This window comes from Siphateles boraxobius, unplaced genomic scaffold (genome assembly GCF_051911475.1).
Source record: "Siphateles boraxobius isolate OS27281-9 unplaced genomic scaffold, OSU_SipBor_1 379, whole genome shotgun sequence".
Classification (NCBI taxonomy): Eukaryota; Metazoa; Chordata; class Actinopteri; order Cypriniformes; family Leuciscidae; genus Siphateles; species Siphateles boraxobius.
In genome coordinates, this window is record NW_027509007.1 from 22,501 (window position 1) to 37,500 (window position 15,000).

Here is a 15,000-nt window from a genome sequence, read left to right on the forward strand (position 1 = left end):
AAAGTTCCAAATTTGAGGTGGCATATCTCTGGAACCAAGCCGAGTTGGGGCTCCGTACGCTGGGCACAGGGGGGTGTCCTCGAGCACCCCCCACGCCCAGAGTTTGGAGTCCCAACTCGGCTTACTTTTCGAGATACGCCCGATCAAACCTGGACAGGAAGTGACCGTATCTCGGGAACCGAGCAGAGTCCGGCCCCCTTACGCCCGGTGTCGGGGGGTCTCGTCGTACTCCCCCCACCCCCAGAGTCCGGAGCCCCAACTCGGCCTCCTCTCCGAGTTACGCCCGGTCGAATCCGGACAGGAAGTGGCCGTATCTCGGGACCGGGAGGTCCCCGGGGTTCGAGACGGCGGGAGAAGTAGGGTCCCCCGGGGTCCCCTCACCACCCGCCGTCCCCGGCCTCTGGGACCCCCCGGTCCCGAGATAGGCCCGGTAACGCGCGAGGGACTTTTTGAAAAAGCGGCCCGTATCTCGGGAAGGGGAGGTCCCAGAGTCTCGCCCTTTCGGGGGTCGGGGGATCCCTCCGGGCCCCCTCTGACCCAGCCTCCCCGGGCCCCTGGGACCTTTCCTTCCGAGGCGCGCGCCGTCCCGTCGGGCCACTTTTCTCCGGGACCGGGGGGCACCGGAGCTCCGGGGCGGGCTCGTCGGAAGGGGCCCACCGAGACCCTACTTTGACCCGAGTTTGGAGTCTCTAGGCGGCCGGGTCCCCGAGCCACAGCCGCCCAAAGTCGGTGCCCTTTTCCCGGTCCGAAAAACGCCTCAGAGTCCAAAACCTGCAGTGGGCCGGGACTTCCGGGGCCCCTGAGGCTCTGGCGGCGGTCCCGGGAAGGTTCACCTTTCTCGGGCACGGTCAGGTCGCCCCCCGCGGTCCCGGGAGTCCCGTCGGAGACGTGGGTGTCAGCCACGAGCGCAGCGTGGTGGGGAAATTTTTTGTTTTTCGCGAATATCTCGACAAGCACGCGGCGAAAAAATTCCAAACTCGGGTCGCTCGTAGGGCTCGAGGGGGCCTATCCAACGAGCCCACCCACGTCCCCGAGGGCCGTCGGGCCAGGGAGTTACGCCCGGTCAAAGGCGCACCTTTACGGGCTTATATCTCGGGAACCCCCGGCCCAATATTCCCCAAACTCTAATAGATCGTAGTGCCGGACGAGGCCTTTCGAAAGAGCCCACCCCCGAGGTCCAACTCGCCCGGGTCCCCGAGTTACAGCCGTCCAAAGTCGGGGGTCCCAGCGAACGGCGATCCCGTAGGGGGCGCTCCCGAGGCCCGTCACTCCAGGGTTCGAGCAAGGGCCCTACTGGGACCCCCTCACCCGAATTTGAGCTCTCTGGGTCTTCGCGTTCCCGAGATACGGGCGATTTTGTTCCGAGGCCGTGACGTCATCGGCGGCCGCCATTTTGAAGCGCGCCCGGTGGTTTTCGGCCGATATCTCCGCGAAAACACCACCAAAATTCACCAAACCGGTACCGTTTTGTTCGTCTCGACTAGACGCTTCCAACGAGCTCGGTGCCCGCCGAATCCGTCGAGTTTTCGCCGAGATATTCGCGTTTTTCGCTTTCGCGGCGCTGTATCTCGGGCCCCCGGGGGCCCCCGGAGCTGCGGGTGGTCTCGTTGGAAAGCTCTCGTCCCGCTCTAAACACGATAAAAATTTGGCGTCGATCGGACGCGGCTTCGCCGAGTTACGGCCGTTTAAAGCCGTTTGCAGTGGGTTACCATCCTGCAAACTGCAGGCGCTCGTCGGCGGCCCGCCCGCGGGCCGAGCTCGGTGCTTCATACCCGGCTTAAAGCGCCCAGCCCCGCGGTTCTGGAGGAACTGCCGGAGCAAAGGGTGTCCTGCAACGAGCCATTTGGGTTATGGGGAGAAGGGGAGTGTGTGTGTGTGTGTGTGTGTGCGCGCGCGCTTGCCCCCCTTTCTCCCTGGGAGCGTGGCTTGGCCCTGGGGGCTCGTCTCTCCACGGAGGTCTCTCGCCCGCCCCGGGTGGCTCGATCCCTGGGCACGGCTCGGTCCTCCTCGGTGGGGTTGGCTGAGCTCCAGAGCCGAGCTCGCTCCAAAACCTAAGTGCCAAACGTTGGCGGTGACCGGAAGACCCAGGCGCTCGGTCCTTCCCGACCAGCCCCGAAGAGGTCGGTCCGTCCTGGGCCAGACGCAGGTTCGCCCGCCGCCCCGGGTGCCTCGTCTGGAGCCGAGACGGTCCTAAAACTGACCACAGGGGTTGTATGGCGAGGGAGTGTGGTGGAGGCACACACACACACACACACACACACACACACACACACACACACCACCACCACCCTCGGAGGGCCTCCAGGAGCAATCCAATCCAAGCCCAGCCAGGAGGCACTCTGGGTGGGATAAAATCTGAATTGTGCCAGTGCCATGGAGCTCTGGAGGGAGAGGGCCTCCAGGAGCAATCCAAGCCCAGCCCAGGTGGCACTCTGGTTGGGTGGGATAAAATCTGAATTTTGCCAGTGCCATGGAGCTCTGGAGGGACAGGGCCTCCAGGAGCAATCCAAGCCCAGCCAGGTGGCACTCTGGTTGGGTGGGATAAAATCTGAATTTTGCCAGTGCCATGGAGCTCTGGAGGGAGAGGGCCTCCAGGAGCAATCCAAGCCCAGCCCAGGTGGCACTCTGGTTGGGTGGGATAAAATCTGAATTTTGCCAGTGCCATGGAGCTCTGGAGGGACAGGGCCTCCAGGAGCAATCCAAGCCCAGCCAGGTGGCACTCTGGTTGGGTGGGATAAAATCTGAATTTTGCCAGTGCCATGGAGCTCTGGAGGGAGAGGGCCTCCAGGAGCAATCCAAGCCCAGCCCAGGTGGCACTCTGGTTGGGTGGGATAAAATCTGAATTTTGCCAGTGCCATGGAGCTCTGGAGGGACAGGGCCTCCAGGAGCAATCCAAGCCCAGCCCAGGTGGCACTCTGGTTGGGTGGGATAAAATCTGAATTTTGCCAGTGCCATGGAGCTCTGGAGGGAGAGGGCCTCCAGGAGCAATCCAAGCCCAGCCCAGGTGGCACTCTGGTTGGGTGGGATAAAATCTGAATTTTGCCAGTGCCATGGAGCCCTGGAGGGAGAGGGCCTCCAGGAGCAATCCAAGCCCAGCCCAGGTGGCACTCTGGTTGGGTGGGATAAAATCTGAATTTTGCCAGTGCCATGGAGCTCTGGAGGGAGAGGGCCTCCAGGAGCAATCCAAGCCCAGCCCAGGTGGCACTCTGGTTGGGTGGGATAAAATCTGAATTTTGCCAGTGCCATGGAGCCCTGGAGGGAGAGGGCCTCCAGGAGCAATCCAAGCCCAGCCCAGGTGGCACTCTGGTTGGGTGGGATAAAATCTGAATTTTGCCAGTGCCATGGAGCCCTGGAGGGAGAGGGCCTCCGGGAGCAATCCAAGCCCAGCCAGGTGGCACCCTGGCTGGGGAGGGAGGTTGAAAATGACCGAGTTGGATCACTGGGAGTCCTGAGCACCAGGGCCCCTTCAAGGCAGAGAGCAAAGCCAGAGAGACTGCACTCTGGCTGGGGAGTAACTGGAAAAAACATGAAACATCCAGGAAGAGACGGGCTGATTTTCTAAAAATCTGAATCCCAGGTGAGGTGCAGCTCTCCTGGGCACGAATAAAAGCTCAAATGCCAGGCTTTAAACATGACAGAGTCCACGATGTTGCTGTGGTCTCAAAGCTCCAGGACCTTCAGGGCAGTGGACCAAGCCGTAGAGGTTGCACTCTGGCTGGGTGAGCGAGTTCAATCTCCGCCAAGGTGGAGCTCTTAAAACCATGAAACCTCCAGGAAAAGACGGGCTGATTTTCCTCTAATGTCCATCCCAGGGTGGGTGCATCTCTCCTGGGCACGAATAAAGCTCAAACGCCCACGGTGGAATGCCGAGCTTTAAAAATGACAGAGTCCACGATGTTGCTGTGGACTGAAAGCTCCAGGGCCTTCAAGGCAGTGGACCAAGCCGTAGAGGTTGCACTCTGGCTGGGTGAGCGAGTTTAATCTCCGCCACGGTGGAGCTCTTAAAACCATGAAACCTCCAGGAAAAGACGGTCTGATTTTCCTCTAAAGTCCATCCCAGGGTGGGTGCATCTCTCCTGGGCACGAATAAAGCCCAAAGCCCATGGAGAAAATGACCCTGAAGCCAAGCTCTTGAAAATGACAAAGTCCAAAAAAGTTGCGGTGCGTTCAGAGCTCCATGCTCTACGACCTCATTGGCCGTCCCAGGGAGGGTGCACCGTCCTGGGCAAGAGTCAGATTCTCCCGCCCTCCCTGGAGCTCCGTGTGGAGCAAAGACGGTCCTAAAACGTCCCTTTGGGCTTCTGTAGAGGAGACAAACTCTTTTGAATGACAAAGTCCACGATGTTGCTGTGGTCTCAAAGCTCCAGGGCCTTCAAGGCAGTGGACCAAAACGGAGAGGTTGCACTCTGGCTGGGTGAGCGAGTTCAATCTCCGCCACGGTGGAGCTCTTAAAAACATGAAACCTCCAGGAAAAGACGGGCTGATTTTCCTCTAATGTCCATCCCAGGGTGGGTGCATCTCTCCTGGGCACGAATAAAGCTCAAACGCCCACGGTGGAATGCCGAGCTTTAAAAATGTCAGAGTCCACGATGTTGCTGTGGACTGAAAGCTCCAGGGCCTTCAAGGCAGTGGACCAAGCCGTAGAGGTTGCACTCTGGCTGGGTGAGCGAGTTCAATCTCCGCCACGGTGGAGCTCTTAAAACCATGAAACCTCCAGGAAAAGACGGTCTGATTTTCCTCTAATGTCCATCCCAGGGTGGGTGCACCTCTCCTGGGCACGAATAAAGCCCAAAGCCCATGGAGAAAATGACCCTGAAACCAAGCTCTTGAAAATGACAAAGTCCAAAAAAGTTGCGGTGCTTTCAGAGCTCCATGCTCTCGGACCTCACTGGGAAGCCCAGGGAGGGTGGACCGTCCTGGGCAAGAGTCAGATTCGCCCGCCCTCCCTGGAGCTCCGTATGGAGCAAAGACGGTCCTAAAACGTCCCTTTGGGCTTCTGTAGAGGAGACAAGCTCTTTCAAATGACAGAGTCCACGATGTTGCTGTGGTCTGAAAGCTCCAGGGCCTTCAAGGCAGTGGACCAAGCCGGAGAGGTTGCACTCTGGCTGGGTGAGCGAGTTCAATCTCCGCCACGGTGGAGCTCTTAAAACCATGAAACCTCCAGGAAAAGACGGTCTGATTTTCCTCTAATGTCCATCCCAGGGTGGGTGCACCTCTCCTGGGCACGAATAAAGCCCAAAGCCCATGGAGAAAATGACCCTGAAACCAAGCTCTCGAAAATGACAAAGTCCAAAAAAGTTGCGGCTCTTTCAGAGCTCCATGCTCTCGGACCTCACTGGGAAGCCCAGGGAGGGTGGACCGTCCTGGGCAAGAGTCAGATTCGCCCGCCCTCCCTGGAGCTCCGTATGGAGCAAAGACGGTCCTAAAACGTCCCTTTGGGCTTCTGTAGAGGAGACAAGCTCTTTCAAATGACAGAGTCCACGATGTTGCTGTGGTCTGAAAGCTCCAGGGCCTTCAAGGCAGTGGACCAAGCCGGAGAGGTTGCACTCTGGCTGGGTGAGCGAGTTCAATCTCCGCCACGGTGGAGCTCTTAAAACCATGAAACCTCCAGGAAAAGACGGTCTGATTTTCCTCTAATGTCCATCCCAGGGTGGGTGCACCTCTCCTGGGCACGAATAAAGCCCAAAGCCCATGGAGAAAATGACCCTGAAACCAAGCTCTCGAAAATGACAAAGTCCAAAAAAGTTGCGGTGCGTTCAGAGCTCCATGCTCTACGACCTCATTGGCCGTCCCAGGGAGGGTGCACCGTCCTGGGCAAGAGTCAGATTCTCCCGCCCTCCCTGGAGCTCCGTGTGGAGCAAAGACGGTCCTAAAACGTCCCTTTGGGCTTCTGTAGAGGAGACAAACTCTTTTGAATGACAAAGTCCACGATGTTGCTGTGGTCTCAAAGCTCCAGGGCCTTCAAGGCAGTGGACCAAAACGGAGAGGTTGCACTCTGGCTGGGTGAGCGAGTTCAATCTCCGCCACGGTGGAGCTCTTAAAAACATGAAACCTCCAGGAAAAGACGGGCTGATTTTCCTCTAATGTCCATCCCAGGGTGGGTGCATCTCTCCTGGGCACGAATAAAGCTCAAACGCCCACGGTGGAATGCCGAGCTTTAAAAATGTCAGAGTCCACGATGTTGCTGTGGACTGAAAGCTCCAGGGCCTTCAAGGCAGTGGACCAAGCCGTAGAGGTTGCACTCTGGCTGGGTGAGCGAGTTCAATCTCCGCCACGGTGGAGCTCTTAAAACCATGAAACCTCCAGGAAAAGACGGTCTGATTTTCCTCTAATGTCCATCCCAGGGTGGGTGCACCTCTCCTGGGCACGAATAAAGCCCAAAGCCCATGGAGAAAATGACCCTGAAACCAAGCTCTTGAAAATGACAAAGTCCAAAAAAGTTGCGGTGCTTTCAGAGCTCCATGCTCTCGGACCTCACTGGGAAGCCCAGGGAGGGTGGACCGTCCTGGGCAAGAGTCAGATTCGCCCGCCCTCCCTGGAGCTCCGTATGGAGCAAAGACGGTCCTAAAACGTCCCTTTGGGCTTCTGTAGAGGAGACAAGCTCTTTCAAATGACAGAGTCCACGATGTTGCTGTGGTCTGAAAGCTCCAGGGCCTTCAAGGCAGTGGACCAAGCCGGAGAGGTTGCACTCTGGCTGGGTGAGCGAGTTCAATCTCCGCCACGGTGGAGCTCTTAAAACCATGAAACCTCCAGGAAAAGACGGTCTGATTTTCCTCTAATGTCCATCCCAGGGTGGGTGCACCTCTCCTGGGCACGAATAAAGCCCAAAGCCCATGGAGAAAATGACCCTGAAACCAAGCTCTCGAAAATGACAAAGTCCAAAAAAGTTGCGGCTCTTTCAGAGCTCCATGCTCTCGGACCTCACTGGGAAGCCCAGGGAGGGTGGACCGTCCTGGGCAAGAGTCAGATTCGCCCGCCCTCCCTGGAGCTCCGTATGGAGCAAAGACGGTCCTAAAACGTCCCTTTGGGCTTCTGTAGAGGAGACAAGCTCTTTCAAATGACAGAGTCCACGATGTTGCTGTGGTCTGAAAGCTCCAGGGCCTTCAAGGCAGTGGACCAAGCCGGAGAGGTTGCACTCTGGCTGGGTGAGCGAGTTCAATCTCCGCCACGGTGGAGCTCTTAAAACCATGAAACCTCCAGGAAAAGACGGTCTGATTTTCCTCTAATGTCCATCCCAGGGTGGGTGCACCTCTCCTGGGCACGAATAAAGCCCAAAGCCCATGGAGAAAATGACCCTGAAACCAAGCTCTCGAAAATGACAAAGTCCAAAAAAGTTGCGGCTCTTTCAGAGCTCCATGCTCTCGGACCTCACTGGGAAGCCCAGGGAGGGTGGACCGTCCTGGGCAAGAGTCAGATTCGCCCGCCCTCCCTGGAGCTCCGTATGGAGCAAAGACGGTCTTAAAACGTCCCTTTGGGCTTCTGTAGAGGAGACAAGCTCTTTCAAATGACAGAGTCCACGATGTTGCTGTGGTCTGACAGCTCCAGGGCCTTCAAGGCAGTGGACCAAGCCGGAGAGGTTGCACTCTGGCTGGGTGAGCGAGTTCAATCTCCGCCAAGGTGGAGCTCTTAAAACCATGAAACCTCCAGGAAAAGACGGGCTGATTTTCCTCTAATGTCCATCCCAGGGTCGGTGCATCTCTCCTGGACACGAATAAAGCCCAAAGCCCATGGAGAAAATGACCCTGAAGCCAAGCTCTCGAAAATGACAAAGTCCAAAAAGTTGCGGTGCGTTCAGAGCTCCATGCTCTAAGACCTCATTGGCCGACCCAGGGAGGGTGCACCGTCCTGGGCAAGAGTCAGATTCGCCCGCCCTCCCTGGAGCTCCGTATGGAGCAAAGACGGTCCTAAAACGTCCCTTTGGGCTTCTGTAGAGGAGACAAGCTCTTTCAAATGACAGAGTCCACGATGTTGCTGTGGTCTGAAAGCTCCAGGGCCTTCAAGGCAGTGGACCAAGCCGGAGAGGTTGCACTCTGGCTGGGTGAGCGAGTTCAATCTCCGCCAAGGTGGAGCTCTTAAAACCATGAAACCTCCAGGAAAAGACGGGCTGATTTTCCTCTAATGTCCATCCCAGGGTGGGTGCATCTCTCCTGGACACGAATAAAGCCCAAAGCCCATGGAGAAAATGACCCTGAAGCCAAGCTCTCGAAAATGACAAAGTCCAAAAAGTTGCGGTGCGTTCAGAGCTCCATGCTCTAAGACCTCATTGGCCGACCCAGGGAGGGTGCACCGTCCTGGGCAAGAGTCAGATTCGCCCGCCCTCCCTGGAGCTCCGTGTGGAGCAAAGACGGTCTTAAAACGTCCCTTCGGGCTTCTGTAGAGGAGACAAGCTCTTACAAATGACAGAGTCCACGATGTTGCTGTGGTCTGAAAGCTCCAGGGCCTTCAAGGCAGTGGACCAAGCCGGAGAGGTTGCACTCTGGCTGGGTGAGCGAGTTCAATCTCCGCCAAGGTGGAGCTCTTAAAACCATGAAACCTCCAGGAAAAGACGGGCTAATTTTCCTCTAATGTCCATCCCAGGGTGGGTGCATCTCTCCTGGACACGAATAAAGCCCAAAGCCCATGGAGAAAATGACCCTGAAGCCAAGCTCTCGAAAATGACAAAGTCCAAAAAGTTGCGGTGCGTTCAGAGCTCCATGCTCTAAGACCTCATTGGCCGACCCAGGGAGGGTGCACCGTCCTGGGCAAGAGTCAGATTCGCCCGCCCTCCCTGGAGCTCCGTGTGGAGCAAAGACGGTCTTAAAACGTCCCTTCGGGCTTCTGTAGAGGAGACAAGCTCTTACAAATGACAGAGTCCACGATGTTGCTGTGGTCTGAAAGCTCCAGGGCCTTCAAGGCAGTGGACCAAGCCGGAGAGGTTGCACTCTGGCTGGGTGAGCGAGTTCAATCTCCGCCAAGGTGGAGCTCTTAAAACCATGAAACCTCCAGGAAAAGACGGGCTGATTTTCCTCTAATGTCCATCCCAGGGTGGGTGCATCTCTCCTGGACACGAATAAAGCCCAAAGCCCATGGAGAAAATGACCCTGAAGCCAAGCTCTCGAAAATGACAAAGTCCAAAAAGTTGCGGTGCGTTCAGAGCTCCATGCTCTAAGACCTCATTGGCCGACCCAGGGAGGGTGCACCGTCCTGGGCAAGAGTCAGATTCGCCCGCCCTCCCTGGAGCTCCGTGTGGAGCAAAGACGGTCTTAATACGTCCCTTCGGGCTTCTGTAGAGGAGACAAGCTCTTACAAATGACAGAGTCCACGATGTTGCTGTGGTCTGAAAGCTCCAGGGCCTTCAAGGCAGTGGACCAAGCCGGAGAGGTTGCACTCTGGCTGGGTGAGCGAGTTCAATCTCCGCCAAGGTGGAGCTCTTAAAACCATGAAACCTCCAGGAAAAGACGGGCTGATTTTCCTCTAATGTCCATCCCAGGGTGGGTGCATCTCTCCTGGACACGAATAAAGCCCAAAGCCCATGGAGAAAATGACCCTGAAGCCAAGCTCTCGAAAATGACAAAGTCCAAAAAGTTGCGGTGCGTTCAGAGCTCCATGCTCTAAGACCTCATTGGCCGACCCAGGGAGGGTGCACCGTCCTAGGCAAGAGTCAGATTCGCCCGCCCTCCCTGGAGCTCCGTGTGGAGCAAAGACGGTCTTAAAACGTCCCTTCGGGCTTCTGTAGAGGAGACAAGCTCTTACAAATGACAGAGTCCACGATGTTGCTGTGGTCTGAAAGCTCCAGGGCCTTCAAGGCAGTGGACCAAGCCGGAGAGGTTGCACTCTGGCTGGGTGAGCGAGTTAAATCTCCGCCAAGGTGGAGCTCTTAAAACCATGAAACCTCCAGGAAAAGACGGGCTGATTTTCCTCTGATGTCCATCCCAGGGTGGGTGCATCTCTCCTGGGCACGAATAAAGCTCAAACGCCCACGGTGGAATGCCGAGCTTTAAAAATGACAGAGTCCACGATGTTGCTGTGGACTGAAAGCTCCAGGGCCTTCAAGGCAGTGGACCAAGCCGGAGAGGTTGCACTCTGGCTGGGTGAGCGAGTTCAATCTCCGCCACGGTGGAGCTCTTAAATACATGAAACCTCCAGGAAAAGTCGGGCCCGTTCTTCTGAAAAAGTCCTTCCCAGGCAAAGCGCACCTCTCCTGGGCACGAATAAAGCCCAAAGCCCATGGAGAAAATGACCCTGAAACCAAGCTCTTGAAAATGACAAAGTCCAAAAAAGTTGCGGTGCGTTCAGAGCTCCATGCTCTCGGACCTCACTGGGAAGCCCAGGGAGGGTGGACCGTCCTGGGCCAGAGTCATATTCGCCCGCCCTCCCTGGAGCTCATATTGGAGCAAAGACGGTCCTAAAACGGCCCTTCGGGCTTCTGTGGAGGAGACAAGCTCTTACAAATGACAGAGTCCACGATGTTGCTGTGGTCTCAAAGCTCCAGGGCCTTCAAGGCAGTGGACCAAGCCGGAGAGGCTGCACTCTGGCTGGGTGAGCGAGTTCAATCTCCGCCACGGCGGAGCTCTTAAAAACATGAAACCTCCAGGAAAAGACGGGCCCGTTCTTCTGAAAAAGTCCATCCCAGGCAAAGCGCACCTCTCCCGGGCACGAATAAAGCCCAAAGCCCGTGGAGAAAATGACCCTGAAGCCAAGCTCTTGAAAATGACAAAGTCCAAAAAAGTTGCGGTGCGTTCAGAGCTCCATGCTCTACGACCTCATTGGCCGTCCCAGGGAGGGTGCACCGTCCTGGGCAAGAGTCAGATTCCCCCGCCCTCCCTGGAGCTCTGTGTGGAGCAAAGACGGTCCTAAAACGTCCCTTCAGGCTTTTGTAGAGGAGGTGGAGAAGCCTTCCTGGGCACGAAGCAAGCTCAAACGCCCATGGCGGGCTTGACTCTGGAGTCAAATTCGAAAAAAATTGACCGAGTCCAAAAAGTTGCTGTGGGTTCAAAGCTCCATGCTCTACGACCTCCCTGGCTAGCCCAGGGAGGGTGCACCGTCCTGGGCCAGAGTCAGATTCGCCCGCCACCCGCTGGAGCTCCATCTGGAGAAAAGACGGTCCTGAAACGGACCTTCGGGGCTTTATCGGGGAAGGGAAGTAGAGCGGTGGAGGGCACGCACAACCCATGAACAGACCGTCGTGAGCCCCGCTCGGAGTCTCTCTGCGTGGGTATAAAAATACAGATTACACAGTGCGCTCGGTGGAGCTCTGGAAGTCCTGGTGGGAGACGGCCCCCAGGGGAAAAAAAAGCCCGGCCGGGGTGTGCTCTGGCTGGGGAGAGAAAGAATTCAATCTCCACCGCGGGGGTGGATCACTGCATGTACGAAACATCCAGGAAAATGACGGCTGCTGGTTTACTTCTCTAAGTGCTTCCCAGGAAGGGTGCAGCCTTCCTGGGCACGAATCGAATCCAAAGCCCCCATGGCGGGCATGACTCTGGAGTCAAAAGGTTGCTGTGGGTTCAGAGCTTCCATGGTATCAGACCTTTCTGGCCATCCCAGGGAGGGTGCGCCGTCCTGGTTCAGATTCAGATTCGCCCCCAACCCCTGGAGCTCCTTCTGGAGAAAAGATGGTCCTGAAACGGACCTTGGGGTCTTTATCGGGGAGGGGAAGTAATGCGGTGGAGGGCACACAGAACCCATTAACAGACCTCCGTGAGCCCCCCGCTCAGAGTCTCTCTGCTTGGGTATAAAAATCCAGATTACACAGTGCGCACGGTGGAGCTCTGGAAGTCCTGGTGGGACCCCCAGGGAAAAAAAATAAAAGCCCGGCCGGGGTACGCTCTGACTGGGGAGAGAAATAATTCAATCTCCAACCGCGGCGGTGGATCTCTGCATGTACGAAACCTCCAGGAAAATGACGGCTGCTGGTTTTCTTCTCTAAATGCATCCCAGGAAGGGTGCAGACTTCCTGGGCACAAATCAAGCTCAAAGTCCCCTTGGCGGGCCTGACTCTGGAGTCAAATTTGAAAAATTGACAGAGTCCAAAATGTTGCCGTGTGATCAGAGCTCCACGATCTCAGAACCTCCCTGGCCATCCCAGGGAGGGTGCGCCGTCCTGGGTCAGATTCAGATTCGCTCCCCACCCCTGGAGCTCCTTCTGGAGAAAAGACGGTCTTAAAACGGACCTTGGGGTCTTTATCGGGAAGGGGAAGTAGTGCGGTGGAGGGCACACAGAACCCATTAACAGACCTCCGTGAGCCCCCCGCTCAGAGTCTCTCTGCTTGGGTATAAAAATCCAGATTACACAGTGCGCACGGTGGAGCTCTGGAAGTCCTGGTGGGACCCCCAGGGAAAAAAATAAAAGCCCGGCCGGGGTACGCTCTGACTGGGGAGAGAAATAATTCAATCTCCACCGCGGCGGTGGATCTCTGCATGTACGAAACCTCCAGGAAAATGACGGCTGCTGGTTTTCTTCCCTAACTGCATCCCAGGAAGGGTGCAGACTTCCTGGGCACTAATCAAGCTCAAAGTCCCCTTGGCGGGCCTGACTCTGGAGTCAAATTTGAAAAATTGACAAGAGTCCAAAATGTTGCCGTGTGATCAGAGCTCCACGATCTCAGAACCTCCCTGGCCATCCCAGGGAGGGTGCGCCGTCCTGGGTCAGATTCAGATTCGCTCCACACCCCTGGAGCTCCTTCTGGAGAAAAGACGGTCCTAAAACGGACCTTGGGGTCTTTATCGGGAGAGGGGAAGTAGTGCGGTGGAGGGCACACAGAACCCATTAACAGACCACCATGAGCCCCCCGCTCAGAGTCTCTCTGCTTGGGTATAAAATCCAGATTACACAGTGCGCGCGGTGGAGCTCTGGAAGTCCTGGTGGGAGAGGGCCCCCAGGAAAAAAAAAAAGCCCGGTCATGTTGCGCTGGGGAGAGAAAGAATTCAATCACCACCGCGGCGGTGGATCTCTGCATGTACGAAACCTCCAGGAAAATGACGGCTGCTGGTTTTCTTCTCTAACTGCATCCCAGGAAGGGTGCAGACTTCCTGGGCACGAATCAAGCTCAAAGTCCCCTTGGCGGGCCTGACTCTGGAGTCAAATTTGAAAAAGTGAGAACCGTGGTGGTCAGACCGGGTTGGGAAACGATCTGACCCAGCCCAGATAAAGTGCACTCTGTGCGGGCGAGACTTCCAGGAAACGCGCGGGTCTGGTTTGGACACCCAGACTCTCCTCGGACAAGGTAACGGTAGACGGGCGCCTCCGGGTTGCCTGGGGCCCGGAGGGGTGCACCCTCTCCTTCGGGCCGTCGCTGTCAGGGTTGACTGGTCGATTGGAACTTTGGACGCGCCTGGGGACGGCCCCTGCCCGGTCGCGAGACCGCTATGGGCAGCTTGCTCCTCCCCGCTTTGCGCGTCGACTCGAGACGCGGCCTCCCTCCGGGGAAAGCAGGCCGCGTCGACCTCGGGAGACTCAGATGGCCCGTCTGAAAACGGATGTCCGCAGCGGTGACGTCGGGACCGTCGTCAGGCTTTGACGGTTGGCGGGGTTTCGTTGGGGGCCCCCCATCACGGCACAGAGCCTGACTTCGCCCCGCGCCTCCCACCCGCTTTGAAAAGCACCCTTCCCCGTTACGGCCTCGATCCAGAGGCCTACCACCCCCCCGCCCTCACGGGCGGACGGTTCCTCACGCGCCCTATGAGCGGCCGTGCCGCCTCGAGCCCAGGCCCGAGCGGAGCGAGACCCGTGTGTAGGAAACCCGCGCGTCGCAGGTTCGTCCGTCCCGGGGCTCCTTTGATCCCGGGCTAAAACAAAAACCATATGCTTGTCGAACCGTCGGTCTGGGTAAACGGCAAAACGACTCCAGGGGCTTGAGACACCCCTGGAGCGACGGAGGAAGGTGCACCTCCGAAAGAAAAATGAAATTACGGACAGTGTCCGATCGAATGAGGTCCACGGAACAGAGAACCGTGGTGGTCAGACCGGGTGGGGAAGCGGTCTGGCTCAGCCCAGATAAAATGCACTCTGTGCGGGCGAGACTTCCAGTAAACGCGGGGGCTGGTTTGGACACCCAGACTCACCGCCGGTGCCCTGGGCGTGCATCCAGTGTGTGAAGGTGCACCGTCCTGGGCGAGCAGAGGGTGAAAGACACACAACACTCCTCGTAAGAAAATGGACAGTGTCCAAGATCTTGCATGCAAACGAGAGCCCTGTGCTCGCAGACCCGACCGTGGCCTGCTCAAAGTCAGATCCGTACGCTTGATGGCGCTCCTGCTGGAGCAAAGACGGTCCGAACACGGACGCTAGGGGTGTTGTAGAGGAGGTGGGGGACCGTCGCCACACTCTTCTCGGACAAGGTTAACGGAAGACGGGCGCCTCCGGGTTGCCTGGGGCCCGGAGGGGCGCACCCTCTCCTTCGGGCCGTCACTGTCAGGGTTGCCTGGTCGATTGGAACTTTGGACGCGCCTGGGGACGGCCCCTGCCCGGTCGCGAGACCGCTTTGGGCAGCTTGCTCCTCCCCGCTCTGCGCGTCGACGCTAGACGCGGCCTCCCTCCGGGGAAAGCAGGCCGTGTCGACTCTCGGGAGACTCAGATGGCCCGTCTGAAACGAATGTCCGCGACGGCGGCGGCGGACGCGGGCGCGTGGAATTCGGAATCGGACGGTCGGGGTGGCCGACACCCCCCGGTCCAGTCTTCGAGCCCGACCTTCGCCCCGCTCCTCCCCGCCCGAAAAGCACCTTTCCCGGTTACGGCCTTGATCCAGAGGCCTCCCACCCTGGCCCCGCCTGACGGACGGTTCCTCACGCGCCCTATGAGCGGCCGTGCCGCCTCGAGCCCCAGGGCCGAGCGGAGCGAGACCCGTGTGTAGGAAACCCGCGCGTGGTGGTTCGCCGTCCGGGGTCGATCCCGAGGTAAAAAAAAAAAAAAAGTACCATACGCTTGTCGGTCTGGGTAAAGGGCGGAACGACTCCGGGGGCTTGACTCACCCCTGGAGCGACGGAGGAAGGTGCACCTCCGAAAACTTTTTGAAAACGGAC